At 40.6% G+C, this 25,812-nt stretch overlaps 1 protein-coding gene across 4 annotated transcripts in view; it reads right to left on the reverse strand.

Annotated features, from left to right (window-relative positions):
- Positions 1 to 25,812, reverse strand: part of SRRM3 (serine/arginine repetitive matrix 3) — a 371,076-nt gene that overhangs the window by 326,546 nt on the left and 18,718 nt on the right. The gene's annotated exons all lie outside the window — the stretch shown is intronic.

Genomic DNA, 25,812 nt, shown 5'->3' on the forward strand with positions numbered 1-25,812 from the left:
GTATTACTGCCTCTGGCATGACCTAGCAGGCAAACACTACAGGCAGACCTGGGGGCCTTTATTAGGCCCCCGGCTGCAATCGGAGACACAGACACACAGCGATAAGATCACCGGGTGCCGGTGGGAGAGAGAGGGAGCTCCCTCCCTCTCTCCAAAACCACTCTGATGCGGCGCTTGCTATTGAGTGCCGCATCTGAGGGGTTAAACGGGTGAGATCGATACTGATATCGATCTCACCCGTTACAGCAGGGCTGCCCTCAGCTACCTCTGGTAGCTGAGAGAAGGAAGATTTAACGGCTCCCTGCTCTGTTTATTTATTCCGATGCAGTGCTGTAAAAAGGCTTATGCATCAGAATAAAGCCCGTTAGTGGCCGCCGTAAAAACACTATGGGGCGGTCCGGTCACTAACGGGTTAAAAGGGTTATGTTGGTGAACAGCAGTCTACAAGTCATGCCACAGATTCTCAATGGTATTGACGTCTGGGCTTTCACTGGGACATTTCAAGAAATATAAAAGTTTCCCCTTAACCCCTTAATGACCGGGCCATTTTGCACGTTAATGACCAAGGATTATTACTTTTTCCAAGAGTCGTAACTTTTTTTTTATTCCGTCGACATAGCCATATAAGGGCTTGTTTATTGCGGGACGAGTTGTATTTTGTAATTGTACCATTTTTAGACGCTTATAATATATTGATTAAGTTTTATTAACTTTATTTTAGGAGAGAATTGAAAATAAGCAGCTATTCCAGCATTAATTTTCACGTTATAAATTTACGCCGTTTACTATGCAGCGTAAATAACATGTTATCTTTATTCTATGGGTCGGCACGATTACGGGGATACCAAATATGTAAAGGTTTTAGGCTGGGTTCACACGACCATGTTACGTCCGTAAAGTACGGAACGTATTTCGGCCGGAAGACCCGGACCGAACACAGTGCAGGGAGCCGGGCTCCTAGCATCATAGTGATGTACATTACGGACGTAACATGGTTGTGTGAACCCAGCCTTATATATTTTCCTACGATTGCACAATAAAAAGCCTTTTAGAAAAAAATTACATGTTTTTGCATCGCCGCATTCCAAGAGCCGTAATATTTTTATTTTTCCGTCGATGTGGCCGTATGTGGGCTAGATTTTTGCGGGCCAATGTGTAGTTTTCATTAGTACTATTTTGGGGTACATAGGACTTATAGATTAACTTTTATTTTATTTTTTATGGGGGAATGGGAGAAAAGAGAGAATTTTTCCGCTGTTTTTAGCGTTTTTTTTGGACGCTGTTCATCCGGCGGTTTAATTAATGTGTTCATTTTATTGGTCAAGTCGTTACGATCGCGGGGATACCATATATGTGTATGTGTTATTTGTTTTGACACTTTTACTAAATAAAACCACTTTTTGGGCAAAAAAAAGTTTTATTTGATTTTGACTGTAATTTTATTTATTTTTTTCACAAACTTTATTTTAGGCCTCATGCACACGACCGTAGTGTTTTTCTGGTCCGCAAATTCCAGGACCGTGTTCCGTGAAATGTCATCCGCAGTTCATCCGTATGTCCTCCGCAGTTCATCCGTATGTAATCCGCAAAATGCGGATGAAAAATAAAAAGCCTAGGTAAAACATGATGACGACAGAACTCATTCCCGGTCGTCGCCTAGCAACACTTCCGCAAATCCGCAAAACTGCGGATGACACACGGCGGTGTATCCGCAATTTCCACGGGCCCATTGACTTCTATTGGCATGTCCGCACCGCATTTGCGGCCCATAATAGGACATGTCCGTAGTTTCTGCGGCACGGATGTGCGGACATGCGGAGAGCCGTGAAAACACGGATAGTGTGTATGGGCCCATAGAAATGAATGGGTCCGCAATTTACCCGTGGATTTGCGGTTGAATTGCGGACGCAAAAACACGGTCGTGTGCATGAGGCCTAACTGATTTACATTTTTTTTTTAGTCCCACCAGGGGACTTCACTATGCGATCTGTTGATCGCATATATAATGCTTTGGTATACTTAGTATACCAAAGCATTATTGCCTGTCAGTGTAAGGCCTCATTTACACGAGCGTAATATACGCGCGTGCGACGCGCGTGCTTTTCACGCGTGTCGTACGCACCTATATTACTCTATGGGGCAGTGCATACAATGCGTGAATTTTGCGCAGCGCGAGTGCGTTGCGTAAAACTCACGACATGTTCTATAATCGTGCGTTTTTCGCGCATCACGCACCCATTGAAGTCAATGGGTGCGTGAAAACCACGCATGCCGCATGGAAGCACTTCCGTGCGAACTGCGTGATTCGCGCAAGAGCTGTCAAAAGGATGAATGTAAACAGAAAAGCACCACGTGCTTTTCTGTTTACAAACATCCAAACGGAGTGTCAAATTAGAGATGAGCGCACCGAACTTCACCGGGTTCGGCCGAACTCGTTTTGACCGAACCCGGCAAAAAATTTTTCGGTACGCCACGTCAGGAGACAGTCACTGTCCACGGTGCTGAAAGAGTTAAACTGGTTCAGCACCCTGAACAGTGACTTCCGATCACAATATACATGTACGTGTAAAAAAAAAACAGAAGTTCTGACTTACCGATAACTCCCGGCTTCTTCCTCCAGTCTGACCTCCCAGGATGACAATTCAGTCCAAGTGACAGCTGCAGCCAATCACAGGCCAAGCACAGGCTGCAGCCAATCACAGGCTGCAGCGGTCACATGGACTGCCGCGTCATCCTGGGAGGTGGGGCCGGATGACAAGAGAGGGATGCGTCACCAAGGCAACGGCCGGGAGACCGGACTGGAGAAAGCAGGAAGTTCATGGTAAGTATGAACGTCTTTTTTTTATTCACAGGTTGGTGTATATTGTGATCGGAATTCACTGTCGAGGGTGCTGAAAGAGTTACTGCCGATAAGTTAGCTCTTTCAGCACCCTGGACAGTGACGGACGTCGACTAGCCTCATCTCTATGATGGCGGCTGCGCGAAAATCACGCAGCCGCGCATCATACACGGATGACACATGGAGCTGTCAAGTTCCTTTTGCGCACGCCAAACGCTGCGTTTTTTGGCGTGCGCAAAACGCACACGCTCGTGTAAATGAGGCCTAAAACTGACAGGCAACCTGTTAGGTCATGCCTCTGGCATCGCCTAACAGGCATTTGCTGATGACAGACCTGGGGGTCTTTATTAGGCCCCCGGCTGTCATGGAAACCCGACGGCGACCCGCGATTTGTTTGCGGGAGCGCCGATCGGGTGACAGAGGGAGCTCCCTCCCTCTGTCAAACACATTAGATGTCGCTGTCACTATTGACAGCAGCATTTAATGGGTTAAACTGCCGGAATCGGAGCGCGCTTCGATTCTGGCAGTTGCAGCAGGAGCCAGGCTGTGTATAACAGCCGTGCTCCTGCCACTGATCGTGTGGGTACAGTGACAGTACCCGCGCCATCACAGGACGGATAAATCCGTCCTCCTGCGCGAACTAGCAGCTGCAGAGGACGGATATATCCGTCCTTCGGCGTTAAGAGGTTAAACCCCTCCAGTGTAGCTTTAGCAATATGTTTAGGGTCATTGTCCTACTGGAAGGTGAACCTCCATCCTAGTCTCAAATCTCAGACTGAGGCCAGATTCACACGAGCGTGTGTGTTTTGCGCATGCAAAAAACGCGGTGTTTTGCGTGCGCAAAAGGCACTTAACACCTCCGTGTGTCAGCCCCGTATGATGTGCGGCTGCGTGATTTTCGCGCAGCCGCCATCATTATGACACTCTGTTTGGATGTTTGTAAACAGAAAAGCACGTGGTGCTCTTCTGTTTTCATTTATAGTTTGACAGCTGTTGCGCGAATCACGCGCGTCCCACGGAAGTGCTTCCGTGTGGTGCACGTGATTTTCACACACCCATAGACAATGGGTGCGTGATGCGCGAAATACGCCCAAAGAACGGACATGTCGTGACTTTTTTTCAGCGGACTCACGCTGCGTAAAAATCAAGCAACTGTCTGCACTGCCCCATAGACTAATATAGGTCCGCGCGACGCGCGTGAAAATCACGCGCGTTGCACGGACGTATATCCCGTTCGTCTGAATAAGCCCTAAGTCAAATGGTACAAAACCCCCAAAAATCCATTTTGATTCAAGATTGTAATGCAACAAAACAGGAAGATCCCCAAGGGGGTGTATATTTTCACAAGTCATTGTAGATCGACATACATAAGCATTAACATGCGTAATAAATATACACAAATATTGGAACTTTTAACCCCTTAATGACCAGCCTATTTTGGACCTTAATGACCAAGCTATTTTTTACGTTTTTCAATCGTCGCATTCCAAGAGCTATAACCTTTTTATTTTTGCGTCGACATAGCTGTATAAGGTCTTGTTTTTTGCGGGACAAGTTTTTTTTTTTAATAGCACCATTTTTAGGTACATATTATTTATTGATTAACTTTTATTAACTTTTTTTTGGGGGGGATAGAAAAAAATCTGAAATTTCGCCACTCTTTTTTGCGTCCTAAATCTACGCCGTTTACCGTGTGGTATAAATAACACTATAACTTTATTCAGCGGGTTGTTACGATTGCAACGATACCAAATTTGTATCGTTTTTGTATGTTTTACTACTTTTACACAGTAAAAACGTTTTTTTTCAAAATGACTTGTTTTTGTGTCTCCATATTTGAAGAGCCGTAACGTTTTTATTTTTTCGCCGATGCGGTCGTATGAGGGCTTTTTTTTTGCGGGAAGACTTGTAGTTTTTATTGGTACCATTTTGGAGTAGATGCGACTTTTTGATCACTTTTTATCACATTTTTTTAAAGTCAGTATTCACAGAAAACAGCAATTTTTCCATAGTTTTTTATTAAATTTTTTACGGCGTTCACCGTGCGGGTTAAATAATGTAATAGATTTATAGTCGGGGTCGTTACGGACGCGGCGATACCAAATATGTGTAACTTTTTAACTTTATTTTGTTTTTTTAATAGTAAAGCATTTTGTAAGGGGAAAAGCTGGGTTTTTCATTTTTTTCAAATTTTTTTTTTAATTAACTTTATTAAACTTTTTTTTCACTTTTTTACTAGTCCCATTAGGGGACTATAATATGCGATTCTGAGATCGCATTTCTAATACACTGCAATACTTTTGTATTGCAGTGTATTACTGCCTGTCCGTTTAACACGGACAGGCATCTGCTAGGTCATGCCTGCGGCATGATCTAGCAGGCATTCACTCCAGGCAGACCTGGGGGCCTTTATTAGACCCCCGGCTGCCATTAGAGACACAGACACTCAGCGATCGTCTCGCCGGGTGTTGGTGGGGGAGAGAGGGAGCTCCCTCCCTCTCTCCAAAACCACTCAGATGCGGTGCTCGCTATTGAGCACCGCATCTGAGGGGTTAAACGTGTGAGATCGATACTAATATCGATCTCACACGGCAGAGCAGGGACGCTCCCAGCCCTCAGCTGCCTCTAGCAGCTGAGAGCAGGGAGATTTGACAGCTCCCTGCTCTGTTTACTTATTCCGATGCGGCGACGTAAAAAGTCTATGGCATCAGAATAAGGCACGTTAGTGACCGACGTAGAAACAAGATGGGCCGGTTACTAACGGGTACAAGATGGGTAAGATGCGACCGTGCTCCCATAACAGATGAGAAAACAGAGGATAACAGCTTAACTTTTCACATGTCTGTGCATAGTACTCAATGTACAGGAGCGCTTCTGTCTTATCATTATTCATATGGTCATATTTTAGGTCTGTGACACATCCGTGAGCAGATCCCTTAAAAGAAAGCAGGAAAACCTCCCCGTTATGGCCATATATTTTGTGTCAGAAACAGGGTTAGATTTCATCCAAGGTATTCCTTCTTTCGACTCATGGGATCCAATCCATATTTGGCAAGAAATCGACATACATTGCATGGACCTAAAGTATATGAATGTGCCCTAACATAGATACTATTGATATGATCCAATTTTTTCAAGATAATTGAGCACTGGGAAAACTGCTGACTGCCATATCTGTTACCATTAGGGTATGTGCACACACACTAATTACGTCCGTAATTGACGGACGTAATTTGGCCGCAAGTCCCGGACCGAACACCGTGCAGGGAGCCGGGCTCCTAGCATCATACTTATGTACGATGCTAGGAGTCCCTACCTCGCTGCAGGACAACTGTCCCGTACTGTAATCATGTTTTCAGTACGGGACAGTTGTCCTGCAGCGAGGCAGGGACTCCTAGCATCGTACATAAGTATGATGCTAGGAGCCCGGCTCCCTGCACGGTGTTCGGTCCGGGACTTGCGGCCGAAATACGTCCGTCGATTACGGACGTAATTAGTGTGTGTGCACATACCCTTAATCCCTCCTGGTTAAAGGAAGGAATCAGACTGAATCTGTCTTTTGATTTAAGGGGTAATTTATCAAACAGAAGCAGTTAAGGAGTTTTTCCAAAATCTCTTTGAGGCTCCAATAATGGAATAGAGTGTCTAGCCAGACTGTCTCTGTATGATGTCATAATAAATGATGAAATATAACTAGAGCAAAGAAGAAATTATTGGACACGATTACACATGCAAAAGGATAAGTAAGCAGCACATTCTCAATACAAAGAGTTAATATTTTGAGTCTACTTCCAGCACTTTAAATTCAATGAACTGTAATACACAAAAAATGCACGATAATTTTGCAGCTCGCCATCAATTTTTAACATTTTTCTTTTCATTCACATAAACATAAATTATCCGTGAAATAATTGGCAGTAAAAGCTGGCTTTTCAATCAGATGAACATCACCAAAAATAACGCTTCGAATAAGATCATAAATAAACTGATATTTTCAGTTTGTGGAAGAAGTGTAAATCATACGTTTGTATTCATTGCCTTTAATGTAATGTCAAGATATTTCACTGTAGTGGGGTATAAAGTTACCACTGATGTGAATGGGCAGCATGTAAACTGTAAAAATGGAGCCAAGAGGTGCATCAATTTTATAGGGTGAATAACCAACAATTTTAAGCTGATTCAAACGCAAACAACACTTCTTATATGTACAAACAGGGACACAAACATTTTGAAGAATAAAAGTGGTACAAATGTAGGCAATGAACTCAATCAGCAATTCTTAGGCTAAGTTCACACTACTGTTGTCTCCCGTTTAGGTCTCTTCCTTCAAGGGAAGAGATTCCAGAAAATCGAAATGGAAAGCAGCAGTTCCATTTGAATTACCATTGATTTCAATAGTAATTATTTTGTTTCAGTTGGATTCCTTTTGCCTTCGTTTGCTAGGCTTTTGTTTTTTGCAGTCTGACGCACTTTTGCTTCCATGAAAAAAAATGGAAACCTAGAAAACTTCGGCAAACAGAATCCAACTGAAACAAAAGAATTATCATTGAAATCAATGGTAATTCAAACGGAAGTGATGCTTTCCATTTGAATTTTGGCTCATTTCTTCCTCTGACAGAAGAGACCTAAATGGGAGACAACAATAGTGTGAACTTTGCCATAGGGTATGTTCACATCCGGCAAATTTTTTGCAGACAGAAATTTCTTTGACTGTCCCAAAGATCTGAATGGGGTTTGTAAAAATCCATGCAAAAAAACTCACTCACATGTATGGCTAGGACATTTAGTCACAGCAAATCTGTCATATGCAACATATTGCTTATGCAATACTGCCCAAAATTAAAACAATTCTGTGTCATTTTCCATCATTTCAAATTTGACGAAATTTAAAATGTATGTACAAAAACATGCAGTGCTGCCCATCTTGGGATGGAGGCAGCAGTGGCATCCAACATAAACACGATTGCTGTTTTTGGAATCTATTGGCACTTGGGAGAGGCATGTCTCCAGTGATGAAGTCAATGCAGGCTGTGAGTAATCACAACCTCTGTATAATGCTGCAGAATATGCTTACACTATGCTGGAAATAAATAGCAATATGCTACTGTTTTTATTATTATTATTATTATTATTATTAAGGTATAATATGTAGCATACCATTAGTATTTGGCCTGTGTAACAAAAGAATTTCAGATCTCCTTTAAGAGACTTACCAATACACTCTACAAAGCTTTTTTCTAAATGGCATGTTCTATTATATCCCACATAGATCGGTAGGAAGACGAAGAACATCAATCCAATATAATTCCCTGATAGATAAATATTGTTTTGTCTTCTGCTGCAGCTGTATTAAAACAAATGGGTAAAGCAGAAGAAAGCATACAAATATCTATGAACTCGCTCATTGGTGCTCTAACAAAAATAGGAAGAATGCATTCTTGATTTTACTACTTTTCAATTCCCCATTCACTTTGGTCAGGTGACTTTTGGCTGAGCCATCATCATTGAGCAGAAAGAACACAGGATAGAAACCTAATTGGAACAAAGGGAAGACTGTTGCTAGCAATTATACCTGACTGCTAGAAAACAATATAAATAAAAGCTGCGGCTGAAAAGACAGAGTGTTGATGCCAGCGAGCTTAAATAATGAACCTTGACCGTTGAAAGCTGGACGAAAGTACTACAACGTATGTATTTCTTTTTAGAGAATGTTGTACTTTTGTCCAGTTTCCGAAGGTTATCGTTCATTCTCCAAATTGGTAAAGTCCTCTTTTTAAAGGTCTTTTATACAGAGCGATTATCGTGTAAAAATATCGTAATATCGAGCAAACGTTCAAAATCATTGTAAAAGATGTGCAGCGATTGCACGATCAGCAAGAAATTCTTTGTTTGTCATTGATCCAATCCTTTATGATGACCCAAAAATGATCGCTTGTTGGGTGTATATCCTCTGATGTAAACATGCACCTGCGAGTTGTAGCCAGTGAAAACCAGGTGTGGAAATGAAAAGGTGAATGCTCAAAGGAGGAAACACTAGCGATCGAAATTACAAAAATATATAAGATTATTGTAACATATAAATTAATGTCTTCCAAACCTTCCAGCTCGCTATTCTGCTGATCTGTGCTTGTTTTTACAAAGTTATATTCGCATGTCAAAGGACCCGTACATATATTTTCCCCTTAAATGTAAAGGTCCAGTTCAGAGTTTTAGATCACTATATAAAAATGTTTGTATTATGAACAAATGCCTAATATAATATTATTTTCTTAAAGGAGTTATCCCATAATTAAATATGACATTTGTCTGTTAGATCACGCAAAACAACAATTTTTAAATTAGAATTGGAATACTTTTTTTTAAATGTTCCCGTCTAGATATTCCTGTTACATGGAACCCCTGTTGATATTTTGGTTCCCTTCACAGAATGTCCAACTAATGTGTCCACCCTACTCCGATGACAATATGAATATTTAAAATGTACGGAAAATACGCAGCAGTAAACAGTAGCATAATAAATCTCATCCACACGCTGCGTAAAAATTCCGACCAGAAATTCACCTGCGGTGCGTATTTTTCCTACCGCAGCATGTCAATTCCTGCTGCGGAAAGTGAACTGAATTGCTGCGTTTTCAGAGGAGATGATGTCACCAACTCCCAGCATTGAAAAAAACGCAGCAAAATACGCACCATTTTCTGCAGTAAAAAACACAGGAAATGCTGCGGTTTTTCCGCTAGTTTTAACGGAAATACGACAGACATTTTCTGCAGCAATTCTGTAACGTGTGGACAAGCCCTCTTCTGCTGCAGTGTGGTGGCCAATATAAAGCTCCCCATACACAGTGGTATTATCGCCTGATGTCATGGTCAGACAGAAGTACTTAATATTAAATTAGGGTATTTTCCCAACATCTCCAGGCAATTATGTAGTCTTTCCATCCTCAGTGAGACATATATTACCAGATTTACTGTAGATAATATATTCAGATTCTTTTCAACTAAAGCTTTGTAAACATGAGACAGGTCTTGGAACCTCGATGATCACAAGAAAAAAAGGTAACACACATTTTGCTAGACAGTAGAAAGGACAATCAGAAAGATAAGGGTCTCCGGATTGCTGTTCTTAGAAGCTGCACTTGAACAAATCCATAGACTCGGGCCCGAGATGATTAATCACTCTTTTTATAAGCTTACATCTATTTTATGACATTAACATTCAGCCATTAACTTATTCTTTGTTATGATGTGCCGGAATAATAAATGTAGGGCTCTCATTGTACCCATTGAAGAAATCATTGATTGGCACCAGGAATCGGAGACTTATCAGAATTCAAACAGTAGAAATGCCAAATAAAAATGCAAGGATCAATAAAGCACTGACAAGAAGACTGAAATGACCGGTGGGATAATACCACAGAGGAAAGAAATGTATGAAATGCTAACAACAAGCTTAAAAACAAATATGAAATGAAAATGTTTTAATCCCTTATTGAAAGTCTTTTAGAAATCTGAAGAAATACCGTACATCTGATTTGTAAGTTACCATGGAAAATCAGCACTGGGCCAACTCTCAACAAAGAAATCTCAGATATTTTCTTTTCAAGATTATTTATGATGGCGTTGAATTCCCAGGCCCTGCCATGATTGAAACAGCATGACTGGTCCCTGCACCTGGATTTTCAAGGTACAAAGATATCCTGCAGACAAGCTGTGAGCCGCAACTTCTGAAAGGGCATTCTCAGCGGCGGTAGCAACAGCCGACTCTATGCTGGGAAATGCTCGGCTTTCTCTAACGTAACAATAAAGACATATTGCAATACAGCAATGATCACCCTCCACAGGGATTTATACCAGAGCTATGGACCCCTGAGGAAAAATAGACTCTTCTTGTAGCCAAGTACATAAAGAATTTAGAATAAATACATGAATAAAGTACAATTTTATAAAACATCATTTCAATAAAATACCGTTCATTTTATTTCCGAACACTGTCGTTTTTCCTTGTCTACTTAGATCAAATTCAGCGTCAATAGATTTCAGCATTTACGGTCAATGAACTCACGGAATTAAAGTGGCTGGCTTACTAAGACAACCCCTCTCACATGCCATATGCCCTAAGTATCAGTGGATCCCACTATGGAGGACCTGCCCTGTCCATGTATTACATTGTTAGCCATTCATTCAGACGGCTGCCATGTAGTACTAGATTTCCCTTGCACCAGCCACATTTGGCCGCAACTTTCCCCAGCAATAACAACAGACAGTCGCAGGTTACAGAAGCCGGACCCACAGAGACCAACTGATTACCAGGCTGGCTTCATTTCAAAAAGGATTTGTGTTTGTGAGACCACTACTGTTATCCAGAAAGCCAAAGCTGCGGAGCGGGAGGCGCTGCCAGGTCTTCTATGTATGCAAGAGTTAGAAACGAGGAAGTCATCACCGCCAACCAGAGTCAAAAGTTTCAGTTGACAAAGACTGTGTTAATGCATGTGTAACATTGTAAGAATTTTGCCTCTCCAAGAGCTGTCAATTTCGAGCAAAGATTAGTTTTGTTGCATCACCCGAGATTTGTTGCGACATTTATAGCTTGGTAAACAGGAGTTGAAAAGTTCTCCAGTTGTGGACTACTATAACTGCTGCTAACCAAGCACTCCCCTGTGTGTGGCCTGGTCCCCTGTTGCCCTGGGACAGGCGCTCGTCCCAAGGCCCCCGTTACACACGCACCTCTCCTGGACCACCTCTCCACTTAGTCTCTGCTTGAAATCAGCGGCCACCAGTCACCTTAACTGGCAGGACAGGGATCGTAGAATCCCCATTCCTAATATAGGTGCCAGTCTCAGAGCTGTCACCCGCATCTATTAGACATTTATGGCATATCCTGTGAATATGCCATAAATGTCTGAGAAGGGAATACCCCTTTAATGAATGGAGCGTATAAGAAATGAGGTTACATTCACTACGGGCATTGGTGTTTTGTATAGTCATTGTATATGTGTATGCATGCAAGGGTATATCTGCCATAGAGGATATAAGGATCTCACAATCTAGAATTTCATTATTAAAAAAACTAAAATAGTAAACCTTATTTTCCCTCTCCTCCTCTCCCCTCTCGAAATGGACTTAGAGTAAGGGAAATGAAAGTTCTGATAAATGTTGTTGGATATATATTATAACTTATAAGAATGATTGTATTTAAAGAAAACTTAATAAAGAAAATGTAATTTAAAATGAGGCACTTCCATTAATTTCTAGACTTTGAAAATAATAGGAAAAGCAGAACCTGTTACCAGTGCCAGTCAACAGCCTGTAAACTAGAATAACATCTTAGGCCCCATACACACGACCGCAAAAACTCTCCGTAATTGCGGACGGTAATACGGTCCGCAATTACGGATCCATTCAGTTCTATTGGCCGTGGACACCTTTCCGTATCGCTACGGATGGGTGTCTGTGACGTAAAAATGTTCAGAAAATTATGGAACATGTCAGTTTTTTTGCATTTTACGGGCTGTGCTCCCATACTTTGTATGAGAGAACGGCCCGAAAATGCATGGGGCCTTATAGTTTCCTGTCATTGACTGATTTGCACTAAGTAACTAAGATGGAATAAGCCAATAAATTCTTCAGTCATAGGAAATTGAGCGTATAATATGCTCATCTAGAAAGTAAAGGACACCCTTGTTGTGGTGTGAAACTTGAGTTTCAACCATATAATTAGCCATTTCCAATACCCCTCCCTATGGGATTAATCAGGCTGCAAATTCTTAAAAAAAAAACACCTCACAGATGCTTGATATGCTTTATTAGTTCTATGATAACTATTTAGCATATATTCAAACATGTCTATTGACGGTTACAAGCAAGGGACTCAGACTCTCCTAACTTTACATTAGTTAATGAACCTAATTTAAGATAAACATTATTAAAAGCTTTCTATTTTCCCCAGTCCCCCTCTAAGTATACAGAGATCTCGTCAATTTGACGTTTTCTTGCACATTTTCCACCTTTCCTTGTACGTTTTCATTCTAAAGCTACACGTTTTATAATGCTCCCTTTAGGTCCCATTCTACAATGCGGGGAAAAAACAACCACGGAAAAGATTCCGAACAGAAAATCAGAGGATTAGCTCCATTGAATGACAATGTGGCTGATCCTCGTACAGATCTGCTAGACATCGGCAGCAGAAATGTAGAAATTCATGTCGGATCTTCAATATGCAAATCCGACACCTGTGAACATAGCCTTACTGTTGTCTGAGAAGAGCCTTAACAGGCCGGTTTATCAGAAAGTAACTGCATATTGTAATAGATCTAGAACTTCTAGTGACTACTTCTGTACATGTGGAAACGTGTATTGAAGTGGCAGTCATGCAGAATAAAGTCATTGGGTTGCTAGACAACCTGAAGTATCAAATGGAATTTACTAAAGGGAAAATGCAAAAAGATAAATAGACATTGATTCTGCAAAAGTATGTCATACTTGTGTATGCAGTGGAGCTGTAGAGTGGAGCTTTATGCGGGAACTCAGGCATTTATTTATATCATCAGACAATATGGCCAGCTTCTCTGTGGATGGCAAGAATAGAGCAGCATGCACACTATACTTAGAGCCCGGACTGACCCCATTATAAGTCAAATAAATACAAATAAATGGATGAAATGTACAGAACGAAAAAAAGAAATAAAATTCAAGGTGAAGTACAAAGCTAAAGTTAAAAAGTACATATACAAGTCAATATAGTTAGCTGTATATACTGTACATCAGGAGAGGGCTCATAGGCTGACACCTGACACCATGATCTAAGGCCCGGGATTAGAGAACTCCATTCCTGGATGTTTAACCACTCAGATGCTGAGGTCAATAGCGACCGATCCATCTAATGCTTTTAGAAATAGGTGTCCTCTTTGTCATCCCATCAACTCCCCCTCCCCCCCCCCCCGTGATGCAATCCTGGGTAGTCGATGGGTTGTCATGGCCTAATGAAGGCCCCCAGGTCTGCCTTGTTTCTCCTGCTCATAGGAGACCATTAACAGTTCCATATACTGCAATACATAAGAATTGCAGTGTATGGTACCAGCAATATAACAATCGCATGTTTAAGCCCAATAGGGTGACTAAAAAAAATACATTTGTATAAAGTTTTGAATGGTATAAAAAAAAAGTTAGAAATAATTATTTTTTTTAATAAAATAATGTAAACAAAAAAATGAAATAAACATAAGTGGTATCGCGGCTTCTGTGAAAGTCTAAACTATCAAAATATAACATAATTTATCCAACATGGTGAATGCTGTAAACAATAAAAACTAAAAACATCAGAACTGATGTTTTTTGGTCACCTCACATCCCACAAAAAAATTGAAAAAAAGTGATCAAAATGTCACCCTGCAAATAATAAGCCCTCACACAGCTCTATCGACATAAAATGATGGCAACATAAAACAATTTTTTTACAACGTTTTATAACAAATTGTTTTTCATTGTAAAAGTAGTAAAACATAAAAAAATATATGAATTTGTTATTGTCGTATTTGTATTGATGTGGAAAATAAACCTAACCTGTCATTATTGGTGTACGGTGAACACTGTAAAATCAGAACCCCCCCCCCCCCCAAAAAAAAAAAAAATTCCACCCCAAATTTTTTTTTCTTCAATTTCTCAGTACATTACATGGTACGTTGTACGTTAAATGGTGCCATTAGAAAATAAAACCCATCCTGCACAAAAACAAGCCCTCAGATGGCTAAGTTCAATGGAAAAATAAAAAAGTTATGGCTCTTGAAAGACGGGGAGGGAAAAACTAAAAAAGAAAAAAAAGTCTTGGTAAGGGGTTGAAGGGAAACACCCAACATTCTTCAATAGAGGTGTTTTTTACAAAAAAACAAAAAACTGTATACTGCGAGGTATCCATTTTTATATAATGGGAATCATGGGGTGACGTATGGCATACCGTTGCATATGTCGGGTCCAAATGTAGGAAAAAAAACAAACTATGTAGTTACAAATGAATAAAGGCAATATGCAGCTATGTGTATGTGAGTGATCTATATCTCAGAAATAGTATGGATAATAAATGATATAAAGGCATTGTTTGCTTTATAAAATAAATGAAATGCTTCCAACACTGACAATGCCCATGTGCGCCATTCATTAATTCTGTAAGTTTCCACCCTAGGTTCTCCTACAGACGATTGTGGTGTTTGTCAGATACATATAACACTGTTCTTACAGGTCGCTTTTCTTTAAATTATCCATTTTGTCTTTTTGCTGCTATCGTGTTAATTGTAAACGCGAGCAGATTTTAATTTGAGAAACACAGCATGAGGTACGGTGAACGCTCATACCACGTGCGAGGTGGAAAGCTACGTGCAGACGGAGGAGGCTGCAAAGCCTTGGAGACTTGTGTTTTGTATCTAGACAATTACATACGGGAAGGTTAGAAATAGCATGAAGGCTGATGTATTTAAAACTCTACTAGCAACTTCAAGGACTATTTTAGTGTGTTCCCCAGGTAAAATACGTTACCTTTTATTTTTACTAGATTATTTCCCTGATGAAAAGGTAATAAGAATAGACAGCATTCAGAACGCAAAACTTCACAGCTCCAATGCTGCATTGTAAAAAATAAATATATATTGCTACGTTTTCACTAGGACATCCCCTTGCCCATGTCTCTGGTCAAAGATTTAGCAGAAAACAGAAACAGATAATGTCTGGCGATGGAGCGGTTTATTGATTTTTCACAGATTTTCAGAAGGGTCAAAAGTATGGCATAATTCTCTATATTATGCCCAAAGCTAGACCTCTGCCGCCATTCTAAACATAGGATAAGGACAGGTGGCCATGGCTTGCAGAGGGTAATGCTCTAGCAGTGGTGTACTCAAATAGAAGCCAACCACACCACTGCTATGGGCCCATGATGATTTTTACAGCTTCATTGTGTTAAATTATAGCTGTATAAATTCATGTGCATCAAGCTTCCCCTAGTGGTAGCAGCAGGCAGCAAATCCGCAGTAATGTAAAGTACAATATATCAAGATGTGGTCTTCAAAACCCAATTTACACGCAGTGGAAAAATTCTGCACGGAAATATAAGCACTCTGCAAATTTTCAAATCTGGAGCATACTCATTTTATGTAAATGCTGCAGATTTTCACCAGATACAGTTTAAAGCCATGGTGGAGCAGGGAGTAGTCAGCTCCCTGCTCCCCCATTTACACTGTGACATCTGCTGTAAGCAGCTTAACACAGGCAGATTGGATGCCTGTGTCAAGCAACATACAGCAGAGACTGGAGGAAACCTACAGAGAGAGATCTCCTTTATTCGTTGTGGGAACAGGGCTGGGTGAGTATTGTTTTTGTTAATTTTAGGTGAACTATTTCTGTTGTGTGGGGCACTATGGGGGCATGATACTGTGTGGAGGAGACTATAGGGGCATGATACATTGTGGGGGCACTATGGGGGCATGATAATGTGGGGGCACTAAAGGGGCATAATTGTGTGGGGGCACTATTGGGGCATTATACTGTGTGTGGGCCAAAGTAGGCATTATACTGTGTGTGGGGCAAAATTGGGGCATGACACTGTGTGGGGGCAATGTGCGTGCTTGATACTGTGTGTCGAGACAGTGTGGGGGTATAATACTGTGTGTGAACGGCTCTATGGGGGCATCATATCGTGTGGGGGCACTATAGGAGCATCATACTTTGTGTGGGCAATATGGATGCATCATACTTTGTAGAAGTATACTTAGAAGTTCTGTATCAGAACTTTCCTGTGATTATTCTTTCTAATTTTCCAACTAAAACATAGGGCCCAAATTAAGCAAAGCCTCTCCTCTTATATGCTCCAAACAATAGGTCACTTTTAGACACATTTATTGATTTAATTTACATGAATACATATTTGATTTTTTCCCCATCAACAACTAGTTTGATTGCGACTTTTGCACCACAGCATAGCATGTTATGATAAAAATGAACAAGTTGAGTCATAGTTACTTAGTTTCAGTTGTGATATTTAACTTAATAAATGTAAATGATTTAATCCTTAAATTTGGTATCCATTATTATTTCTGGCATACCAACATACTATGAAAATACTACTGATAGCTTCACATGTGTAGGAGAAGAGAAACTTATTCAACAGCTGCCCACACAACGTCTGCCAGCATATCAACCAACACTTTTCTATAATTTAAAAGAAAAAACATCACTGTATTGATATAGAATTATACCGTGTATACCTGACAGTGCGGTGGAGTGAGAGGTCGGGACACTATGCAGTGCTCAATGGTTGATGGGAACCAAATCCCTCCTACCACATAATGAAGACTGCGGTGCCCAATGGTGGACCCCTACCGTAAGCTATCAGTGCTGTGGATGTTATAGTCTATAGAGCTGTTGTCACTAATTTTAATGGTCCTCTCATATTAAGAGATGTCAATGTGCTGTTGAGCGGTGATGTCACAAGTCTTGGCCTGAGAGCCCAGGGCAGTCTTAGACCAACAAATCATACATATGAACAAGGGAAAACTGTCCTGACAAACGGAATCACTGAGGAAGATACTATGACCAGGAAGATAAGTTTAGGCTACAACCCCTAGTTGCACCACCGGTTTTGGCTACCCCAAGCTATTGGATATGTGCTTGTGAGGTTCCCACTGATTCTGCAGAGAGACCATATTTTCTGACATACATATGTATTCCTTCGTTTATGTTACCGTAAAGATTATTGACACCAGTAAACGCAGCAAAGTGGAAGTAAAATCCTGGATACTGCCAAAGTAGCCTATTAGATTGGAGTCTTTATTATACTGACCTTTTAACTCTTTACTCTAAACATTACTGATCTTAAACTTTGTGTAAAATTCTACACTAGTTATACTCATTCATCCATCTTTCAATTTCATGGATTTCTCTATAAAGGTCAATGGAAGTTTTTCTTCCATATTTACCCACTGAGAGCATTTCATAGAAATGATTTGTAAAGACCATGTAAAATGAGTCTGCAGAAGCTTTACAAGATATGAGATCAATTTTATTACAAACTAGAGGGAACAATTACTTAGCAGATGCTGTATGCATGGCTGGAAATCATATGTGCTTTAAAAGTTTTGGTATTTAATGTCACTGGCAATATCAATTGTCTGACAAAGCAGAATTCCGACACAGTTTTAGTGATGTACAACCCACATACAATATGCCTGTTTTGGAAATGATGACGCCTCAGATAATAAGCACTCTTAAATAGAACAGGGAAATTAAATTCTGCACTATAATGCTGTAGATTGTAATACTAAAAGGTCTCATCGCATCACAATATCATTCCCCTAGCGGGACAAATAAACCTGTTCTCTTTAAAGTGAAGTTCTTTCTACCTTTGATAAACTTTGATTAGTATCTTAGTAATAAAACTTTATAACTTTTTTGCTCTTTTCACTTATTTTTTAGTTCCTTTTTAATGAGAAAAAGGAGAAACGTCCCGATGGAAGGGTTCAGGAAACGTCCCTATTCTTTCTCCGTGTAAGGGGTAATCTGCTTTTAACAATGACTTTTTGTTAGGAGGGTCTTCCAACAATAAACTGATTACAGAGTGGCCTGCTGCTGGGACATCTATAATTTGCTATGGAACATTCAGTAAATGTTTAATTCTTCTGCAGTGCCGCCACAGGGGAAATGAAGCATTACATAGCGCTTATTAAAATCAATGGGCTATCTATGTAATGCATGGACATGACTTGTCTCCAAGAGCGAGAACTATTTTTTTTAGCCGCTCTATTAACTTAGAATATCCTAAGTCCTTGTAAATTGTCAGTTCATTGGATCCAATGTGGCTGTAAACAAGCCTGCAGGAATGTGCCCTCAAGTATCTGAATAGCATCTTACAGTACTGACATAAGAGGTCATTCATTTGTATATTCCTTGTGAAAATAGGTCTGAATCCAAAGCATCAATATCAGCGGTGGGAGCAGGACCTTTAGTCACAGGGGGAACATAATTAATTTAGCCTCATGATGTGCACACATCTGTTGACAGATCCTGAATTGTCTCATAGTCTGCAATGGGATCTTGCTGTACCTCTGGGTGCCTCTGAATTTTATATAGAGAGAAACAGATTTTTCTTTTCTCAAAGATTTCACGCACATCCATGAGAAAAAAAAAATCATGGAATGCAGTATTGCATGTCATATTATGGAGGTATTCTAGCCAGGGCCACACCATCCATGAGGTGAGGTGAGCCTCCAACCTGCGTTACAATTGTATCTGCATCTATAGGACGCAGATACAATTCAATGAATCACTAGCACTGGCAGAGCAAGGAACATTAGGTGGCCTCTATGGGGGCACTATCTCAAAGAGGCTCTATGGGGAGCAATATCTACAGGAAGCTCTATGGGGGACACAAACTACAGGAGGTTCTATACCGGAAACTATCTACAGGGGGCTCTTTGAGGGGCCCTATCTACAGGGGACTCTATGATGAGCTGTATGTATGGGTGGCACTATCTACAGGGGCTCTTTGAGGGGCACTATCTACAGGACACTCTATGATTGGCACTATCTACAGGCGAGTCTATGAGGGGCACTATCTAAAGGGGGCTCTATGGGGCACAAACTGTAAGGGGAATTGTGTGTGTGTCGGTGTGTAGATAGTGTATGGTGCGATTAAAATTAGAGGTGCAGTGTATGGTGTTATTATATTTAGTGGCATAGTGCATGGCACCATGAAATTTTTATCTTCGTTTATAGGTGCTGAAATGTTTGAAAAGTGAGAAGCTGAAGACATCTGAGTGGCAAACTGCAGAAATGGGCCGTGGCTAGGAGAAGTCATCATATAGGTCTGGACTGGATGGAGAAGAAAAGAGAAAAAGAGCGACTAGAATCTGAGAAGACGTCACTTGTGTGTCACTCAATGTAAATGTTTATTCTGCCTCTAACTAATTAATGAGTAGTTACTGTATGATCTGCAGCGAGAAGATAGGTGGTATGATTTTTTGGAGAAACTGCAACTCCCAGCATATCCTTACCATTGTTCAGGCCATGCTGGAAGCTGCAGTTTTACGACGTACGAACCTATATGGCAGCGGTTACACTGAATTTGCAAATTATCTCTGTACCGAGCTGTATTCGTAGTTCTGGCGCTGTATTTATGTACTGAGCTTGGTTCTGATAGTTTATATATGTACGAGCGTGGTTCTGGTACTGTATATATGTACTGAGCTTGGTTCTAGTACTGTATATATGTACTGATTTTGGATGTGATATTGTATATATGTAATTAGCTTAGTTCTGGTGCTGTATTTATGTACTGATCTTGGTTCTGGTACTGTATATTTGCACTAAGCTTTGTTCTGGTGCTGTATTTATGTACTGAGTTTGGTTCGGGTACTGTATGTATGTACTGAGCTTGGTTCTGGTACTCCATATATGTACTGAGCTTGGTTCTGGTGCTGTATTTGTGTACTGAGCTTGGTTCTGGTATTGTATTTATGTACTGAGCTTGGTTCTGGTATTGTATTTATGAACTGAGCTTGGTTATGGTATTGTATTTATGAACTGAGCTTGGTCCTGTTGTTGTATATATGTACTGACCTTGGTTTTTGTGCTGTATATATGTACTGAGCTTGGTTCTGGTGCTGTATTTATGTACTGAGCTGGGTTCTGGTACCCTATATATTACTGTGCTTCTTGGTCAATAGTCATGCCTATGATGATGAATGTGCACAATGGATGAGTGCAATATAGTGAGTGCAGGTATATAGGTATATCATTTATCTAAATGTATACACTGCAGATTTTGTGCAGCATGTGATCAGGATTTTTATAAATTCCATATACTTGTATTAAGATGATTTCCATAACATGTGAACATAAAACTTAGATTGTTTTTTTTTCTTTGCTATCTGTCCACTATCACCCTATAGGGCATGTGGTGTGCCGTTTCACTGTTCACCTCAGGCAGCAGAAGGGCTTGATTCTACCCTAGAGGCACCATACAGGACCCCATACAGGGTACATCCACATATCAGTGCCCTAAAAAAAATATATTAAAAAGTTATGAGTCTGTGAAAAGCACTACACATATGAACATATATCCCTATATATATATATATATATATATATATATATATATATTTGTATACATGACCCGAACTAGCCAATAAAAGCTTGCAGGTCCTTTATTATTAGCCTCACTCACATACACAGTTTTAGACCAGGTTTCCATAACAACCAAGCAATTTTTCTTTAATCGACGTAGACGAAATGTACCTATACTGGATTTGAGCATTCTCATGAATTGAAACCCTTTCATACCAGTCATGCCTCCAAAAACCCTGCACTTAGACGAAAGACTCCTGTGGCAAAGCGCAAGGCTGCTGCCCGAGCTTCTGAAATCTCTCAACAGAACCAAGAACGTGGATTTCAGCATTCTCATAAATTGAGCCCCTTTCAGACCAGTCATGCCTCCAAAAAGCAACCGTGAACTTGGACTTTATTGGCAATGTTGGCTTCATATAAGGAGGAAATTAAGTTTTTAATCCCTTAAGGCCAGTTTTTTAACTGTATTGTACTGGCATATATCTATATGCCAGTACATTAGCTTGTGTACTGATTCTACACAGGCAGTTGTTAGGGCATACCTCAGTATGGCCTAACAGGAAATATGGTCAGACAGCCCTGGGGTCCTCCAAAAGGACCCTAGTTTGTCTGGCCATACAAGTTATGGGCTTTGATTGCGTCACAGGGATATTCAGTGACGCGATCAAAGGGAAGTCCCCCCTCCTCTTTACTTTGAAATGCCGCAATCAGTTTTGATTGTGGCATTCAAGGGGTTAACGGTGGAGAGAGGTTTCTCTTCTCTCCGCCATTAGAGCAGGGCTGGGTATTACAGTCGTTGCCCCACCCCTGATCGTGCACGGACACAGCTGTCACACAGGATGAGAATGCTCGTCCTGTGTAGGCAAGTAGTTAACCACACACACAAACAACAAACAAATGGACCAGTGTGAAGCTGGGGAACTCTGCTTTTCTATATTATAAAAGTGAATGTCTGTTCGTCTGTCCTCTATAGGCATCCAAACGCCTCAACCATTTGACCACAAATTTGGCACATAGGTACATCGGGTGTCTGGGAAGGTCTTCGTAAATGTCCCAACCTTGCATTTGTTTTCTGTTACGAGCCATTATAGCGAATGTCTGTTTGTCGTCCTCTATAGGCATCCAAACACCTGAACTATTTGACCCCAAATTTGGCGCATAGGTACATCAGGTGTTCAGGAAGATTTTCGTAAAAGTCCCGACCTTGCTGTTGTTCTCTGTTATCAGCCATTATCACATGATAATGATCCAATACTATAAAAGCGAATACAGACATTCGCTTTTATAGCAAATATGTTTTTATCTGGCAGTAGCAGGTAGTGCACTTTACAAGATAATCCCAGATGGGAAGGTACAGGGGAGCGGTTACCCAAAGCAACCAACCAGATTACTGATGGCCAGGAGGAAAGCTGCATTAGGCTATGTTCACACGGAGTATTTTGGGGGAGGAATATCTGCCTCAAAATTCAGTTTGGAACTTTGAGGCAGATTTTCCTCTCCCTGCACGCCGATTTTCGCGCCGTTTTTCACCCGCGGCCATTGAGCGCCGCGGGCATAAAACAGCGCGAAATACGCTTTCTCTGCCTCCCATTGAAGTCAATGGGAGGTCAGAGGCGGAAGCGCCCGAAGATAGGGCATGTCGCTTCTTTTTCCCGCAAGGCAGTTTTACTGCTCGCGGGAAAAAGACGCCGACGCCTCCCATTGAAATCAATGGGAGGCGTTCTCGGGCCGTTTTTGCCGAGTTTTGCGACGCGGTTTCCGCGTCAAAAAACTCGGCAAAATACTCAGTGTGAACATAGCCTTACTAGCGTAGAGACTCCTCTTGCAAAACTGCAAGCTGATCAAATGCGTCATACTGCTGCTCGAGCTGCTGAAACGTCTCAGCAAACTCAGGCTCTCTCAGCAACAGACTCAGACTCCTGCCCGAACCCAGGCCAGTCAGCACATCATGTTCAGCGTGCTAATGAGTGGGCATGAAGCTGTTTTCAATTATGATCCAACCATAGTCTATGGCCAACTGGTAATAAAACTGCCAATGTTGTTAATCAACAGGCTCTGTCATAGTTATGACTATTTCCTACCAGTTTAGCGGTTAGGTATTTAGGAAGTTAATAATAATAATCTTTATTAATATAGTGTCAACATATTATGCAGCCCTTTACAATTTAGAGGGAACATGAAGCAGACAATATCAGACATTACATAGTGACAAAGTTAATTTACAATTCAAACCTGAGGAATGAGGACCCTGCCCGCAAGAGTTTACAATCTATGAGGAAATAAGGGAGACACAAAGTGTAACAGTGTTTGCTCTGTACAATAGTCCAGCCATTTTATATACACATGGGGTGGTACACAAAGCTGAATGAGCCGGTCACTAGCCAGTATCCTTGTATGACGGACATGAAATGAAGGAGTGTGAGGGAATCTTATTCTGATTACTAATCTAAAAGGGGGCCCATGGAAAGGAGTCAGATTAGGGAATGTTATATGCCTGTCTATAAAGATGTTTTTTCAGGGCACGTTTAAAACTGGGGATATTGGGAATTAATCTTATTGTCTGGGGTAGCACATTCCAGAGGACTGGTGCAGCACGAGAAAAATCTTGGAGATGGGAGTGGGAGGTTCGGATTATGGAGGATTTTAATCTAAGGTCGTTAGCATAACGTAGAGCCCGAGTAGGGTGGTAGACAGAGATGATGGAGGAGATGTAAGGAGGTGCAGCACTGTGGAGAGCTTTGTGGGTAAGAGTAATACGTTTGAATTTTATTCTGAAGGGGATGGGAAACCAGTGCAGTGACTGGCAAAGATTAGAGGCGTTGGTGTAGCGGTTGTCCTAAATATGAGCCCGGCTGATGCATTAAGTTAAAATTGAAATAAACAGTGTGTAACTGTCGTGGTATATAGGGCTACTAGCAATTTCCCCGTAAACCAAGAATATATGAGGGCATGGATTGGCCTCCTGGGCACCCTCGGAACAAATCCAATGAACACACAAACAGACAGACAGACACGTTATGCCCGGGCAGCGCCTGGTACTTTTTCTAGCAATATATAATAATTCCTGCATCACTCTGTATTCCTGTATACTGATTTTATGTTTTCCTGTTTATTAACCTTATGGCTCTGATAATACAGGTATCATGGCTATCGTTTATAATGGAAGCCATGACAATGTGCCAGATTCGTCATAAAAAGGATCTAAGTGCTGCCTGACAGACCCTATTGACTTATAATGGGGTCAGTCTGAGGTTCCGTCAAGGTTTCCGTAATTTTGATGGCAAGAATAGCACTGCATGCTGTGCTATTCTTGCCATCAAAAGTCATGAAACCTCCGACAGAAACTCACAATGGAGGTGAACACTTTGTTGGTAGAACGCTGGTAATATATGTACACTTGTCTCCTATACTTGTAATATTTTAAGGCGGGTTTACTAAAACCCATCTCTCAGTAAATATTCTTTACAATCTATATACTGGAGCAGCACTGAAACAAGCTGCAAATAAAAATTCCACAAAGCACTCAACAAATCTCAATGTCACATACGTCCCGTTTATTTACTATATCTGAGAACTGTAGAAGCCACTCATCTTCTGCAATGTTTTCACAGGTTACATTATTTATGCTCTGATGATTGACAAAAGCTTTACTACACATGTCTGCTATATGAAATTCAGTATACTATTCCTTATTTGACCTCCAACCTAGTGTTTATCCGAACAAAAAAACCTATTGATTTCTGCAAATAACATCAACATGAATTTCAATTCAAGTATTCAGTATATCTATTTTTATTTTGCCTCTTCCCTTTTCTAATAGCTATGTTTATTATGTGAATTTTATTAGGATGTGTGAAATGTCAAAACTAAAAATATTTATACCTCTTTTATAATATAGCAACTACTGTGCATAGTAGACATAAAAAATATGGTGCCATACCGCACTCTGTATGGATGTGTATGGGTTTGGTATGAGTTCCACATCGGTACTGTAACAAAATATAAAACTATTTTTTCCCTAGCTGTTTGACCCATCGATGCACTTATTACACTTCGACTACAATTATTGTAGGGATCGAAATCGTACACTCTTTTCGCACGGTAGATTTTTTTAGTCTCTATTAACTTGTAGAGTGGAAAAACAGCATGGCATTCAATGGAGCATGCCACAGCTTGTTTTTCATGCAGTGGTAGAAACCTCCCTGGAATAACATTAGCGCGGACTAGCACTGGACTAGTACAGGTTCATAATACGGTAATGTGTTTGAGCCCGTAGGTTGAGACTTTATAATATATAAAGGGAATGTCAGATAGACCATAGGAAACAAATAGTCTGAAGCTGACCCAATGACTTCTGTGGGAGAGTTTCCTAGACATGCTTTGTGACCTGTGCAGAGGTCATAGTACAATAAGGGATCGGAGGGGAGATGTGTCCACCACCTATTGTCAATGGTGGATCGTGTGTTATATATAGAGATATAGATGTTTTATTTCATTGTAATCCTGCCTGTGATGATAATGAGAGGGCTCCTGAGAAGTGATCTCTACAGAACAGGAAGTGTCAATCTATTGTAAGGCTCAGTGGCCAGAATGAAAACTGCAAGATTTTTGGATTATTTATAAATATAGATAATGACAAATAAAAACAATTAAAAACAAATCACCAAAAATTCTTAAAATATATAGTTAACATAAAAATGTTATTTAAATAGTTTATTTTCTGATGGCACATTCCCTTTAAGTGATAGAACAACCTGCAAAAGACAGATGGTGAAATGAAACACCTTTGCCACAGATTCTCTCTCATATATTTATGTGAACACTGAAAATTTAACGCTTCTAACAGTAACTAGTTAGATACCACAAGTTTT

The sequence above is a fragment of the Rhinoderma darwinii genome, chromosome 2 (genome assembly GCF_050947455.1).
Source record: "Rhinoderma darwinii isolate aRhiDar2 chromosome 2, aRhiDar2.hap1, whole genome shotgun sequence".
NCBI classification, from domain to species: Eukaryota; Metazoa; Chordata; class Amphibia; order Anura; family Rhinodermatidae; genus Rhinoderma; species Rhinoderma darwinii.